The sequence below is a fragment of the Mirounga angustirostris genome, unplaced genomic scaffold (genome assembly GCF_029215605.1).
Source record: "Mirounga angustirostris isolate CCGP_5_RB_7025 unplaced genomic scaffold, mMirAng1.0.hap1 SCAF_3, whole genome shotgun sequence".
Lineage (NCBI taxonomy): Eukaryota > Metazoa > Chordata > Mammalia > Carnivora > Phocidae > Mirounga > Mirounga angustirostris.
In genome coordinates, this window is record NW_026991711.1 from 159,637,312 (window position 1) to 159,651,961 (window position 14,650).

The window sequence follows — 14,650 nt, forward strand, 5'->3', positions numbered from 1 at the left end:
TCCTTTAGCAATTCTGTCTTCATTATTCTCATGGCCATTTTTTCCATTCCTGTTCTTCTAAGCCACCAAATACTATCATCATATACATGAAAGCGCCTGAGTGGCTCAGTCGGTTAAGCCGCTGCCTTCAGCTCGGGTCATGATCCCGGGGTCCTGGGATCGAGCCCCACATTGGGCTCCCCGCTCGGCGGGAGGCCTGCGTCTCCCTCTCCCTCTGCCTGCCTCTCTGCCTACTTGTTCTCTCTCTCTGTCAAATAAATGAATAAAATCTTTAAAAAAAAATATTCTCTAAGAGGACATGTAGTCCAGTGCTCTGCTTCCACACAAGAAAGCTGTTAAGTGTAACACAGTGTCACCATTTACATATAAAATAACTAAGATTCAGACATACAATTGGCTTACAGTAAGTTGCCAGAGAAAGACACGAAGTTTTGTTTTTTTTTTTTTTTTAAAGATTTTATCTATTTATTCATGAGAGACAGAGAGAGAGAGAGGCAGAGGGAGAAGCAGGCTCCCAAGGAGCAGGGAGCCCGATGCGGGACTCGATCCCAGGACCCTGGGACCATGACCTGAGCCGAAGGCAGACGCCCAACCGTCTGAGCCACCCAGGCGCCCGAGAAAGACACGAAGTTTATCTCCTGATTCCTTGCACCATGCTTTGACTTAAACTCAGTAGATTTCAACAAGCATGCCAACAGATGCAAGCTACATCTTGATGTCACTGCCTCCTCCCCAGGTTTTGGTAATCCTACATTATTTGTGGATGTATTTCTACCTAGTACTTTCCCCTCCACTATACTTTCTGAAAATCACAGGCTCTTTTGTTTCTGCACCCTTAGGCTTTGATAAGCCTGGCATCATGGACTCTAAAATAAATTTCAACCCGCTTTCCTGATGTCTTTTTTAAAAGCTGTAAGCCAGTAAGAAAAGATAGTTGATGCCTGGTCCAGAGTAAGCTTGAGTGGCTATTTACCAAAAAATCCATATGGTGCTGATCAATATATTGCTTCATATTTAAGGTTCTTTCAACAGTCCAGCAAATGCCTTTTTTTATTTTGGATCTTTATAGTGATATTGGGTTTGTGTGTCATAGTTCTTGTAGTTAACTAATTTTATCCTTCTTACACTTTTAAGTAAAAAAACAAACAAAGAATTTAAATAAAAAACAACAAAAACCCCAGAGGTTCTGGGCTGTGCTGGGTGCTAAGCAGTAGTGTACATAGTAAGAAAGCCAAGTGCATAATGAGATGCCACTTCTATGGACAGCACAGTGGCTAAGCCAACTGACTTTCTAATGAAGCTGCCTAAGTTCAAATACCAGCTGTACTACCTATTAACTACACTACCCAGAGAACTCAATTATCTCATCTTTTAAATTTGGAAAATGGTACCTACCTCAAATGAGTGTTATAAGAATTAAATTATTTCATATATCAGAAGAATTTAGGAAAGTGCCTTGGATAAAGTAAGTCATTGCTAAATGCTTGCTTATCACCATTAATTCTTATTAACTGGGTTGAAACAACCACATAGGCTCAATACTATTTTTAAAAGTCTAAAAGTACTTACATTATAAACACAAAATTCTGCCTATTTTCTAGCAAAAAAAAAAAGTATATTTCCCCTCTACTTTTTTTTCAACCTTAATTCATTTCACAAATATAGAGCACCTAATTGTTCATGCACTAAAAGATATACCGGGGATATGGTGCTGAACAAGAGAAAGGCTCTTTCTAGAGGAAAAGAGATTATGAATATATTAAAAAATAAAATGATCAAAATATCAAAAGGTAATAGAGCTGTGCAGAATATAAAATGGGATGATTTAATAGGTCAGTATGGAGGCAGGGTCATGGTGGGAGAGTGACGCTCTAGAAGCAAGATGAAAGCTGAGATCTGAGCAAGAAGACTATTCTACAAAGACTAGGTTGTGCACATTCCAGCAAAGAGAAGAACTGGTGTCAAGGAGCAGGAAGAAGGCCAATGTGGCTGGAGATGGTCAAATCAAAGAATGGGAGATAACATTAGAGACACAGTCAAAAGAGGAAGATTATGTAGAGCCTCAATAGACCCTGGTGGAGTTTAGATTTCATCCTAAATAAGATGAGAAGCCTTTGGAAGGTTAGAGGAAGGATGTGATCTGATCTATAATTCTAAACAGTCACCCTGGGAACCAGGCAGAGAATGGACCACAGGAGAAAGAGAAGGCAGTGCTAAGAGGTAACTGTAGTCAGATGAGAGGCAATTGTGACAGTGGGGATGGGCAGATTCTGGATGTATCTGAGAGGTAACACTGGCATACTTGGAATGGCCATGAGGGTGGGGATGAAAGAGAGATGGGAATCCAGAAGGACTCTTGGGTTTTTGGCTTGAGACACCATATTGGTGCTGATTTACTGAATTCAGAAAACTTAGGTATAAATTTGGAGGAAAAAAAAACCACGTGTTATTTTTATGGTACTTTTATTTTGACCAAATGCACTGAATAAGAAATATTTGTATTTTTCTAACCTGTAAATTTGTATTTTTCTAAACCTATTTTAGTCTTCTGAAATTGTAGCATTGGTGAAGCTAATCCTAACTGACCAAAGAGACAAATTCACTTTCTCTTTATTATTTGAGTTGTGCGTTCCATTTGCATATATATAACTAAAATTCAAAGAATGTCCGCAATCAATCTTTCCCTATAGCTTCCTGCTGAAAATTTTATAAAGCATGAACTCAAGAGAAACTCAGAACCATACCTGCTTCACTTACATTATATATATCAAGCCCACAGCACAACTTAAAGGAACATGAAATAAATGAATTTAATTGTGCTGATGATGGTAGCAGCCAAAACACATACCACAAAGAGAAGCCAACAAAGTCTAGGCCAGCTTATGTGCAATGTTTTATACCATGTCTTAAACATTAAATAGCTCTCATTCCAAATGAGTCATTTTTCTTCTATTTCAGGTCTTCACAAAGAGTACAATCAGTTCTGCTATTGTTTGGAAAACAGGAATTTGTTCTGATGCATTTGATACAGTAGGGACAATTCGAGGACAATGCATATTTAATGTTTCCTTATGCACCATTTCACGTGAGCAACACTAGATAATGAAGAAAACTGCACTCAACTGATCCAATTGCACAGGAATACACAAAACACACACACCCTCCTCAAATATCTGCCAGCTACCTTAGTTCACTGGCCTGGGTTATGAGCCACACCCATTCACATCTGCTTTTAGAACCTCCCATCTAATTTCAGATAATCCTCCTTCCACCATTTCACAATAACTCACAAGCTGCAACCCTTTTTTTTTTTTTTAACATTTTTTATTTAAATTCAATTAATTAACATATAATGTAGTATTGGTTTCAGAGGTACAGGTCTGTGATTCATCAGTCTTATGTAACACCCAGTGCTCATGACATCATATGCCCTCCTTAAAGTCCATCACCCAGTTACCCCATCCCTCCACTCACCTCCCCTCCAGCAACCCTCAGTTTGTTTCCTACGATTAAGAGTCTCTTAAAGTTTGTCTCCCTCTCTGGTTTCATCTTGTTTTATTTTTTCCTCTCTTCCCCTATGATCCTTTGTTTTGTTTCTTAAATTCCACACATCAGTGAGGTCATATGATAATTGTATTTCTACGATTGACTTATTTCACTTAGCATAATCCCCTCCAGTTCCACCCATGTCGATGCAAATAGTGGGTATTCAGTCTTTCTGATGGTTGAGTAGTATGTAGTGCAATTGCTGGGTCATAGGGTAGCTCTATTTTTAACTTCTTGAGGAACCTCCATACTGTTTTTTCAGAGTGGCTGCACCAGCTTGCATTCCCACCAACAGTGTAGGAGGTTTCCCCTTTCTCCGCATCCTTGCCAATACATGTTGTTTCCTGTCTTGTTAATTTTAGCCATTCTGACTGGTGTAAGGTGGTATCTCATTGTGGTTTTGATTTGTATTTCCCTGATGCCCAGTGATATGGAGCATTTTTTCATGTCTGTTGGGCATTTGGACGTCTTTTTTGGAGAAATGTCTGTCCATGTCTTCTGCCCATTTCTTGATCGGATTATTTGTTCCTTGGGTGTTGAGTTTGTTAAGTTCTTTATAGATTTGGGGTACTAGCCCTTTATCTGATATGTCATTTGCAAATATCTTCACCCATTCTGTCAGTTGTCTTTTGGTTTGTTGACTGTTTCCTTTGCTGTGCAAAGGCTTTTTATCTGCAATCCTTCTAATACCCACATGCAAACTTCAAGTTTGTTTCAAGGTAAAGTACCATATTTATTATAGTATTTACATATTTTCTAACCATTTAATGTATGTAAAACAGTACTACCATTTTTACTAGGTTTCTATCTTTTTTTTTAATGTGTCACTTACAAAGTTTTTGAGTATTGTGCACGTAACTGCTTTATTCCATAAACCCTGGATCACATATAGCAGAACTGATATCTAAAATGTAAATTCAGTCTTTTGGGTTAAGTTTCTAAAACTAAACAAACATCATCAAAGTGATTAGATAAGTTTAATTATAGTTTCTCTGAATTATGAAATGTGATTTAACACAATGCTTAGAATGAGAAGGATATTGCAAGCTTAAGAAAATCACATTCTGATCGGGTATTATGTATCAGGTACTATTTCACTCACAAGTATGGTCATATCTTATTTGAGTGTTTAATTTCTGTACTGTAATTATCATTTTCTAACATCTCATAAAAGAGAAAAGAAGTAACTAAAGAAAAGTTCTTTTCATTTTTAAAAGAAATAGTTGATTTTGTGAAATGCGTATGTGGAGTGTGTGTGTGTATGTATTGGGGATTAAGTTTTAAGTGCAACCTAAATCTATCCTGAAAGAAAAGTGTAAATGCAAATGTTAAATACTTATAGTGAAAGGAAAAGAGAAAGGGAGAGAAGTGGGGGTTGGTTAGAAATTTTACTCTTTTCACTCTCAAAGAAGCTAGAAAAATCACTGCTTGGGAAAAAAAGTTAAACAGTAGAAAAAAAAAGTCTTAATATTCATTCAAATACTATAAAGTTCTTATAAGCCAGACATAAAATTATGGCATATTTTATGAAAATGAAAGTAAAAGAGAAGAAAATATTAATATCAAGAGTCTTGAACAGTATTTCATTCTGAAGCCCTGGAGATTTAGCAGGTATCCCTTCAAGCTATACTAGCTGAGTATGTGGGTATGTACCAGAGACTCCTGTCCACTAGGGGCTAGACTTTCACCAATAAACTGTTCGTAACTATAGCACTTTTAAATAAAGTCCTATTTAGCAAGCATACAGATAAAAAGATGTTTTTTAATCATGAAATGTATTTCTGATCATAAGAGATTATTTTTAAATAAGTATCTTAGAATCAGTTTAATAGTTCCAAACAAACTGACTCAAAAGATGTATATTCTCAAATAAAATGCTATTTCAGGAAGTTTACACTGTGATAGTAAGTTTCATCACTGAAACATTTGCTGTTTTCCCTCTTTTTCACCTTCCAGCTTTATGAAGGCTAGACTTTATCATGCATTAATCATGCATAATTAACATCAAGCAATCAAGTCTTCCTGGTATGTCACTGTTAAATAAAAGTATTAGACGCAAAACAAGATTATAGGGTTTTTTAAAAATATTTGGAATTCCCCCATTTATCAAACATTTGTTCAGTTATTTCTGGATAATGGGTTTTGGTAACAACTTATGTTTTTGTTTCCTTATTTGTCTACCTGCCCAGTCTTCTATGACAAGAAGGTAAACTTTTATAATCACAAAGAAAGAGTAATTTTTAAATTGAAGATTCATTTATTGACCTCCCAAGAAACCTGCTCTAGCCATACAAAGATAAGAAAGACAAGAACTCTATCTCAAGCTAGTCAGACTCATTAGAGAGACTGGTAAATAAACAAGGCCTTCCCAAGACAATGACCTTCCCTATGCTATTTAAAAAAAAAAAAAAGTATATAAAAGGCACAGTACAGTATAATGCAAGGTACGTACCAGTTAAGATCCATGGGTTTGGACTCAGGGAGCATGGTCTAAATACTGGCTCTGCTGTGTATTCTCATTACATTTTTTAGCCACCCTGTTTCAGCCTGTTTCTCTTTACTAGTGCCTGGCACATACTAAGTGTTCAAGAAATACTGTTTTTAAAATAGAGCACTACAAAAGGATAGAGTAGGGCATTGAAAATGAACACACCTACTAATCAACATAAGACGGATAAAGAGCGTAGTTCCTCAGTGCACCAAGAGTCATCTACTTTTGATGTCTCCTGCACTAGAATTTTAGGGTTACATGGAGATAGATGATCAGATAGATAGCAGATGACAGATAGATAGATAGAAAGATAGATAGAAAGATAGATAGATAGATAGATAGATAGATAGATAGATAGATAGATAGATAGATGATAGATAGAAGATAGATAGATAGATCTGCAAGCAGCACTACTGCTTAACAGCTTAGAGTCTATTTTGAAGTTCTAAAGCCAGTAAGGTCACAGAACACTCTCACGAGGAATGAGCTGGCCAAGTTGTGCCCAAGGAAGTTCTCACAAGAAGGCATTATGAAATGTCCCATTCCTCAGAACTTAACTGTAAAATGTTCCCACCAGAGTCCAATGGGAGGCTTATGGGAGTAAAGGATAGAATTAGGTCTTGTATATTTTTAAAGGGTCATTCAAAAAGGCAAAGCCTAAATTTTTTACAGATGGCAGAATAAGGACTGATGCAGTTGGCCAAAACTGACCTTTTATATTTCCCAAAAGCAAATGTTTACTGAAAGAGGACTTTACTATATTACCAATGGGGGGAAAAAAAAAAGTCCTGGATGCTTACACTGGACAACTCAGTACACATTCACTGCCAAATACATTTATAAAAATCAATAATAATATTTTCCATGGTACCTGTTTTCAACCTTCCTGCAAAATTTCTCCCTGTATTTGCTTTTTCTCAAACACAAATATGTTTCTGAGGAAAAACAACATTTCACATGAGAATAGGCTTGTGAAAGCACATGCATTTTAGGAACCTTACTGTTAGCTCCACATTCTCTACTTCAACAATGACACACAGGCCAGGGTGAAGATAGTTGATTTTGCCAGGTCTTCTAGATAATGAATATAGAACTGATTTTAAGTTCTTCCAGAATGAAACTCCTTTTAAACTTCTTTTAAAACACACTTCCCTAGGGAAGAGGGAAAGAGGTTTCAGAAATGTCTATGCTCTTTTGGATGTTAACTCTTCAAAAACAAAATTTTGATGAATTCAGTGGGAGAAGTTAGAAATATTAAAATTGATGAAACATGGACAGGAAAAATTAAAGGTGGTTTGTCACAATATATATTGGGTTTGATAAGTTCAAAAAGTTTGGGGGGTAGGGTGCTCCCATCAGCAGCACACATATACTAAAACTGGGACAATATGAAGATTAGCATGGTCCCTGAACAAGGATGACATACAAATTGGAGCAGTATTCCATATTTTAAGAAGTTTTTTTAAACATATGTAATAAAAATGGATTTAAGAATGTCCCTGGTACCCTACTTGAGAAGAGTCTTGTTGTTTTTTGTGTGTTTTTTTTTTCCTGGAAATGAATGGAATATCCATTCTGTAATGCAATTAGAGAAGTGTCTAGAAACACATGTAATAAAGATGGTTATGTAATGTTATATGGAAAAAAAGTGTTTAGAGGGATAGTTTGAACTGTGAACTCAAATTATGAGTAGTCTTAATCATCCCCACAACAGCCATAGTATGGAAATTTCTTCTTATTTATTAAGTGGGTTTTAAGGACTCTTTTAACATGTAGATTTTTAAGAACATTTTGTTCCATACCTAGTCCGCAGAAAAATCAGACACACCCCACTTTTCTTTCTCAGAATTAAATAAACACAGTTGATATTCAGACAACACTTAAAAATACCTTGTATATACAGAATGACTTTGGTACCTAATCTAAGTTCCCCAAATGGCCACTCTCTATTAGGAATTGCAGAAGTCTATACCATTTTAAAACAATAAAAATAAATGGGTAGCTTAAAGTGTGAAATAGACCCCCACTTTTGAGAAAGGTTTAGCAGATTCTTATAAAGTTAAATATACCTCTATCCTTTGATCTAGCAATTCCACCCCTCTATATTTACCAAAAAACTAAAAAAAAAAAAAAAAGAACATATAGCCACAAAAATATGTGCACCAGAATGCTCATAGAAGCTATATTCATTAGTGGCAAAAACTGGAAACTCAAATTCCGTTAAGAGAAAAATGGACAAATTTTAGCACATTCATACAGCAGAACACTACACACCAATAAAAAAATATTGGTAGGCACAACAACATGAATAAGTCTAACAGACAATATGCGAGCAAAAGAAGCTGAATACAAGAGTAAACAACTCATTTATATGAAAGTTAATATTAGGCAAAATGAAATCAACAGTTTTAAAAATCAAAAAAGTGGTTGCCTCTAAATGAGGGAGAGGAATAACCAGGAAAAGGACATGAAGGTACTTGCTGGAATGATGGCAATGTAGGTTACATGGCTGGCTACATGCATTTGTCAAAAGTCACCAAATTGTACACTTAAAAATGTGTACATGTCACTATATAGTAATCTATCTCAAAAAACAATATATATCTAAGATTTTTAATGTATATCATGTAAATAAAAGAAGTGTGGCTTCGTTTATGTGTCTTCCTATATCGCGGTTTATGAACTTAAGTGGTTCCAACAACTCAATGAACATATTTAATTCGGCAACTGTGCATCATTTTTCTAACTGGTCTATTTTCCAGAAGGCAAGAGCTTTTTTTTTTTATTTAAATTGTTTGTAATACAGCACATAAATTGCCATTAAACATGGCAATGCAATGAGAACCTCTAGAAGGAACAGGTGGGATCACTTCCCTTTTTTTTCTTATGACTTTGAGAATAAATCTCCCCCAAATGACACCTTTCTCCTTCAAACACTTCAGTTGTATATTTTATAACTTTTACATATGTCATTTTTACATGACAGTCACAGCTCCCACCTGGAGTTTTGCAACACTGTCCGCATGTTACCTTTTTTTTTTTTAGAATATGCATGTTTTATTCTGAATAATTTTGCATAATAAAAATGAAAGTACAAAATAATTAACACAAAATATTTTAACAAGCTGAAATAAATCATGAAAGAAAAAAAGCAGAAATGTAATCCATGCAGAGTCTCCAAAAGTCTTAACAGCTTTCCAGTATCACTAATGGGAAGACTTAAAGGTCAAAATCTAAGAGTCTAAATCAAGAGTCTAAGATAATCTAGTATACACTACCTAGGCAATTAATATTGATGTTGAGAGTAGCCAGAATCAACAAGTTAAAAAAAAAAATACGAATGGTTTAATAGTTATAGGGGTTATAACTAACAAGCTAAGAAAAACTTCAAGAATCCTGAGATCCCTATTAGACATTTCAAAAAACACTGAATGAATATTCATTCATGTATTCACTCACTCATTTGTTCATTCTATCAATAAGTATTTATTGGGCATCCATTATATACTAGAATGTTTTAAGAACCTGGAATAGGTAAAAACAAAAAGATAAAAACCTCAGCTTTTCAGTGAGATAGAATGTTTGATAGCATAACAGGGGGAAAAGTAAGGCAGGGAAAAGGGTAAGAAATTAAGGGAAGGGCGTTGAAATTTTTAGTAAGATAGCCAGGAAAAGCCTTACTAAGAAGGCAGTCTTGAGTAAGGACACAAAAGAGAGAGAACTAGACATGCCAATATATGGGAAAGAGCATCCTACACTGCAGGAACAGCAATGCAAAGGCCCTGAAATGGGCAGCACCTAGCAGGTTTAAGAAGTTAAAAGGCAACTCTCAAGGCTGGAAAAAAAGAACTACAGAAAAAGGGGAGAAAGTAAGATCAAAGAAACACTGTAAGCTATGTCACACCTTTCAGACTATTGTAAAGACTGGCTTTTACCACATGTGATGGGGCCACTGTAGATTAAAAGCGGAGGGGTGACATGATCTGACTTCCATTTTAACAAGATTATTCTGGCTAGTCTTTCGAGAATAGAATGGGAAGGTCAAGGATGAAAACAGGAAAAGCCATTTAGGAAGCTACTGCAATAATCCAGATGAGAATGAGAGTCGACAGTAACTTGGAACAGGGTGGAAGCAGTGCAGAGTCAACAGAAAACAATCAAGTTTTATATATATTTTGAAGGTAGAATTTTTTAAAGACATAATTTTTTAAAGATTTACTGGCAGATCAAATATGGGATGTGAAACAAGGAGTCAAAGAGGTCTGTAAGGTTTTTGGAATAAGCAACTGAAAGAACACCGATCTCCCAATTTGGGTAAAGTCCTTGTCATATTAGTGGAATTATACCCACCGGCAAACAAGGAAGTGCAGTGGGGAAAAACCTGCTGGTGAAAAGAAAATAAACAAAACTTCTATCCCTGTATAGTAGGTAACCTCTGAAATTCTTTCACAAAAGCAGTATTGCTCTAGCTTGAGTCTCTGAATCTAATTAAATGCAAACTCCACATTTTCTTACTAATCTTTGCTTATAGGTGATTTTGATAGTACAGAAGAATGATATGGTAATAGGAGGATAAGTTATTTAAAAAAAATAGTATTTAATTGGAAGGTGAGTATTTTAAAAGGTCCACTTCAGAGCTAAATCTAAACATTTAGGTGATGATCTGAAACATAAAATACAGTAATCTCCACACAATTTAGTTTTGTTAAATATATCACTAATTTGTAGTGTTCATTATTCAATGAAGTTGATATGTGGATCAAGTGCAAGCTCTGAGTCAGAAAGAACTAGGTTGAAATTCAAAGTCCACTGCTTTAGGTTATAGGGATTGGACACATTATTTTACTTCTCTAAATATGTTTCTTCACATCAAAACTAGATATACAAATACTCATATCTGGCACTTTTTAGGTAGCTAATAATAATAACTGATTAATATTATCCACTCAGGGGTTCCTGGGTGGCTCATTCGTTAAGCATCTGCCTTTGGCTCAGGCCATGGTTTCAGGGTCCTGGGATCAAGCCCCACATTGGACTCCCTGCTTGGCAGGAAGCTTGCTTCTCCCTCTCTCACTCCCCCTGCTTGTGTTCCCACTCTCACTGTGTCTCGCTCTGTCAAATAAATAAATCTTTTTTAAAAAATTATTATCCACTGAATCAAATTTTCTAATTTGATTTTGTAATATTTGAATTATTTAAACCTGAGACATAATTTTTTAAAGATTTTATTTATTTACTTATTTGAAAGAGAGAACATTGCGGGGGGGGGTGGTTAAAGGAGAAGGAGAAGCAGACTCCCCACTGAGCAGGGAGCTTGATCCCAGGACCCTGAGATCATGACCTGAGCCGAAGGTAGAGGCCTAACCAACTGAGCCACCCAGGAGCCCCTGAGACATAATTTTAAAAGGACAAATAATATATATTGATTGTTGGAAAAAAAAGTTATTTTGATTTTTATTTACATGAGTGATATTCAGAAAATCTGAATTTTTAGTTTTAAGAATATTTTTTCCTTAGCACATAACTTTTGCTTACTACCAGTGGTAAAAATTAAACTGTGGCAGCAGATTCACTAAATATCACCTTAGTCATCTCTTCTCTTGCCTTCTCTACCATAAAGGCTTCTGTTGCAACTAAAAGTAAAATGTGACAAATTTCTAACCAATAAAATGTGGGGAAGTCTCCTAAATAAGGCTTCCAGATGGTTTTTTTTTTCCCCTAATAAAAAGAGTTTCAGCTGATACATTTCTCTCTCTCTTCCTTTATACCACTCTTTCCCCTTTATCCCTTCCTGAAATGTGGATACAATATCTTGAGATCTAACAGCCATCTTGGTTTTATTAGGCAGTAACTAGGAGAACAAAATGCAACACCTAAGCACTGCAGAACACAGAGATGGATATAATATGTATCCCTGAAAAGATCATTGAAACACTGTACCAATTGTGAACTGTCAACCTCCAGACATCATTTCAGTTTGTGAGAAAAATTAAAACATATTTAAGGCACAGTAGTCATAAACTGCTTCTGCTCACAGCCAAAATACAGTCCTGATAAACCACTGTTCTTTATACTAGGTGAGAAGTATCTATCCACTTTGTTCCTTACATTTTATCTTGTCATTTTTTTCTAATGAGGTATACTTTTTTTACTATCCCATTTTCCTTAAGTCAGGTAACCTATTCAGAAAAAAAAAAATTCTGATAATATACCCATGTGTTCATCACAGATTTTCTTTTAATAAACTTTGTGAAATATATACATCCAGCTACTACTTCTGTAAGGAACAGGATTTTTTTTAACCAAATTAACATCATACTATAGGCTCTTGTAAAATTTTCATGCTTTTTATAAAAGCTAATATCAAGGGCGGAGCAAGATGGCGGAGGAGTAGGAGACCTGGATTTCGTCTGATCTCAGGAATTCAGCTGGATAGGGATCAAACCATTCTGAACACCCACAAACTCAACAGGAGATCGAAGAAAAGAATAGCAACAACTCTCTGAACAGAAAAGCGACCACTTCTGGAAGGTAGGACGTGCGGAGAAATGAATCCCAGGCGATATTCGGGAGGATAGACGGCGGGGGAGGGGCCTCCGTCAGCCGCTTCTGGCAAGTGATAGAGCCGCGGAGCACAAAATCGGAACTTTTAAAAGTCTGCACCGCTGAGGGACGTCACTCTGGTGGCTAAGCGGGGGGTGGAACCCTCCGGGACAGTGTGGTATCAGGACCCTCGGGGTCACAGAAAGACCGGGGGTGCCTGAGTGCGGCAGAGCTCCCAGGTATCGGAGCAGGGAAGCCGGCTGCAGAGGCGGAGCCCAGGCGCGGGCCCTCAGCTCGGGGTGGCCATAAACTGTAATCCACGGCACAGTCGGGCCACTGCTCCTCCAGCAGGGACCCCACAAGCGGCAGATCTGGGGAGACTCACCTTCCTCCCCCGGGAGGAGCCGCGCGGGAGTGCACTGCAGGGATTGCCTGGGTTTGGAGACTCCACCCGGGGTCGGGTGCCAGAGATAGAACCGCGGGGTCACAGGCCGGGTGAGCACGGAGTGCAGCCGGAGACCGGGGAGACGGGAGTGACTGACGGCTTTTCTCTGGGGACTCACTGAGGAGTGGGGTCCTGAGTTCTCGGCTCCTCCAGGCCGGAGACTGGGAGGCTGCCATTTTCAATCTCTTCCTCCAAAGCTGTACAGAAAGCTTGCAGGGAACAAAAGCTCCAGAGAGCAAACCCAGGCAGATTACTTAGCCCAGACCAGGCACGGGCGGGGCAATTCCGCCTCCGGCAAAGACATTTGGGAACCACGGCAACAGGCCCCTCCCCCAGAAGATCAGCGAGAACAGCCAGCCAAGACCAAGTTTACCCATCAATGAGAAAGGCAGAACTCCAGCGCTAGGGGAATACTGCACATAGAATCCATGGCTTTTTTACCATGATTCTTTAGTCTTTCAAAGTTAATTTTTTTTCCTTTTACCTGTTTTTTTTTTAATTTTTTTCCCCTTTTTCAACCAACATTTCATCAATCTCTTTTTTAAAAAACATTTTTATTTTTCATTTTTAGAGTCATATTCTATCCCTTCATAGTAGTTACCCGTATTTTTGGCATATATATATGTTGTTCTCTCTTTAAAATTTTGAGATAGTTTCTTCTAACAGATCAAAATATACCCTAAATCTCTAATGTATGTTTTTTTCCTACTCTCCTGCCTGATCACATTCTCTCCCTTTTTTTCTTTTCTTTCTTTTTTTTAAATCCTCTTCTTTTTTCAAACTTATCAATTCCTTTTATAAAATTTTTTATGATTTCCATCTTTACAGTCATATTCCATCCCTTCATCATATCAACCCTTATTTTTGTACATATGTAAGTTCTTCTTTCTTTAAAATTTTTGGAGGCACTTTCTTCTAACAGACCAAAATACACCCAAAATCTAGTGTGTGGCACTGATCTATGTACCAGACTGATCATATTTGATCATATTCTGTTTTTTTTGTTTTGTTTTGTTCTGTTTTTGTTTGTTTTTATCTTTTTATTTTTCTTTTTTCTTTTCCTTTTTTCTCTCTTTCCCTTTCTTTTCCCACTGCTTCAGGTCTTTTCTGATTTATTTAGAGTATATTTTCTGGGGACGTTGTTACCCTGTTAGCATTTTGTTCTCTCATTCATCTATTCTCCTCTAGAGAAAATGACAAGACAGAAGAAATCACCTCAACAAAAAGAACAAGAGGTACTACTGACTGCCAGGGACCTACTCAATACGGACATTAGTACAATGTCGGATCTAGATTTCAGAATCATCACTTTAAAGATCCTAGCTGGGCTTGAAAACAGCATGGAAGTTATTAGAGAAACCCTTTCTGGAGAAATAAAAGAACTAAAATCTAGCCAAGTCAAAATCAAAAAGGCTATTAATGAGGTGCAATGAAAAATGGGGGCGCTAACTGCTAGGATAAATGAGGCAAAAGATTGAATCAGTGATATAGAAGACCAAATGATGGAAAATAAAGAAGCTGAGAAAAAGGGAGATAAACAACTACTGGATCACAAGGGCAGAATTCGAGAGAGAAGCGATACCATAAGACGAAACAACATTAGAATAATTGGGATCCCAGAAGAA

General features: G+C 36.9%; 1 non-coding gene across 1 annotated transcript; it reads left to right on the plus strand.

Moving 5' to 3' along the window:
- The first annotated feature begins 7,383 nt into the window (after positions 1-7,383).
- Positions 7,384-7,489, plus strand: LOC123840033 (U6 spliceosomal RNA). Its single transcript, XR_006789858.1, has one exon. It is a non-coding gene; the product is annotated as a U6 spliceosomal RNA (small nuclear RNA).
- Positions 7,490-14,650: the final 7,161 nt, after the last annotated feature.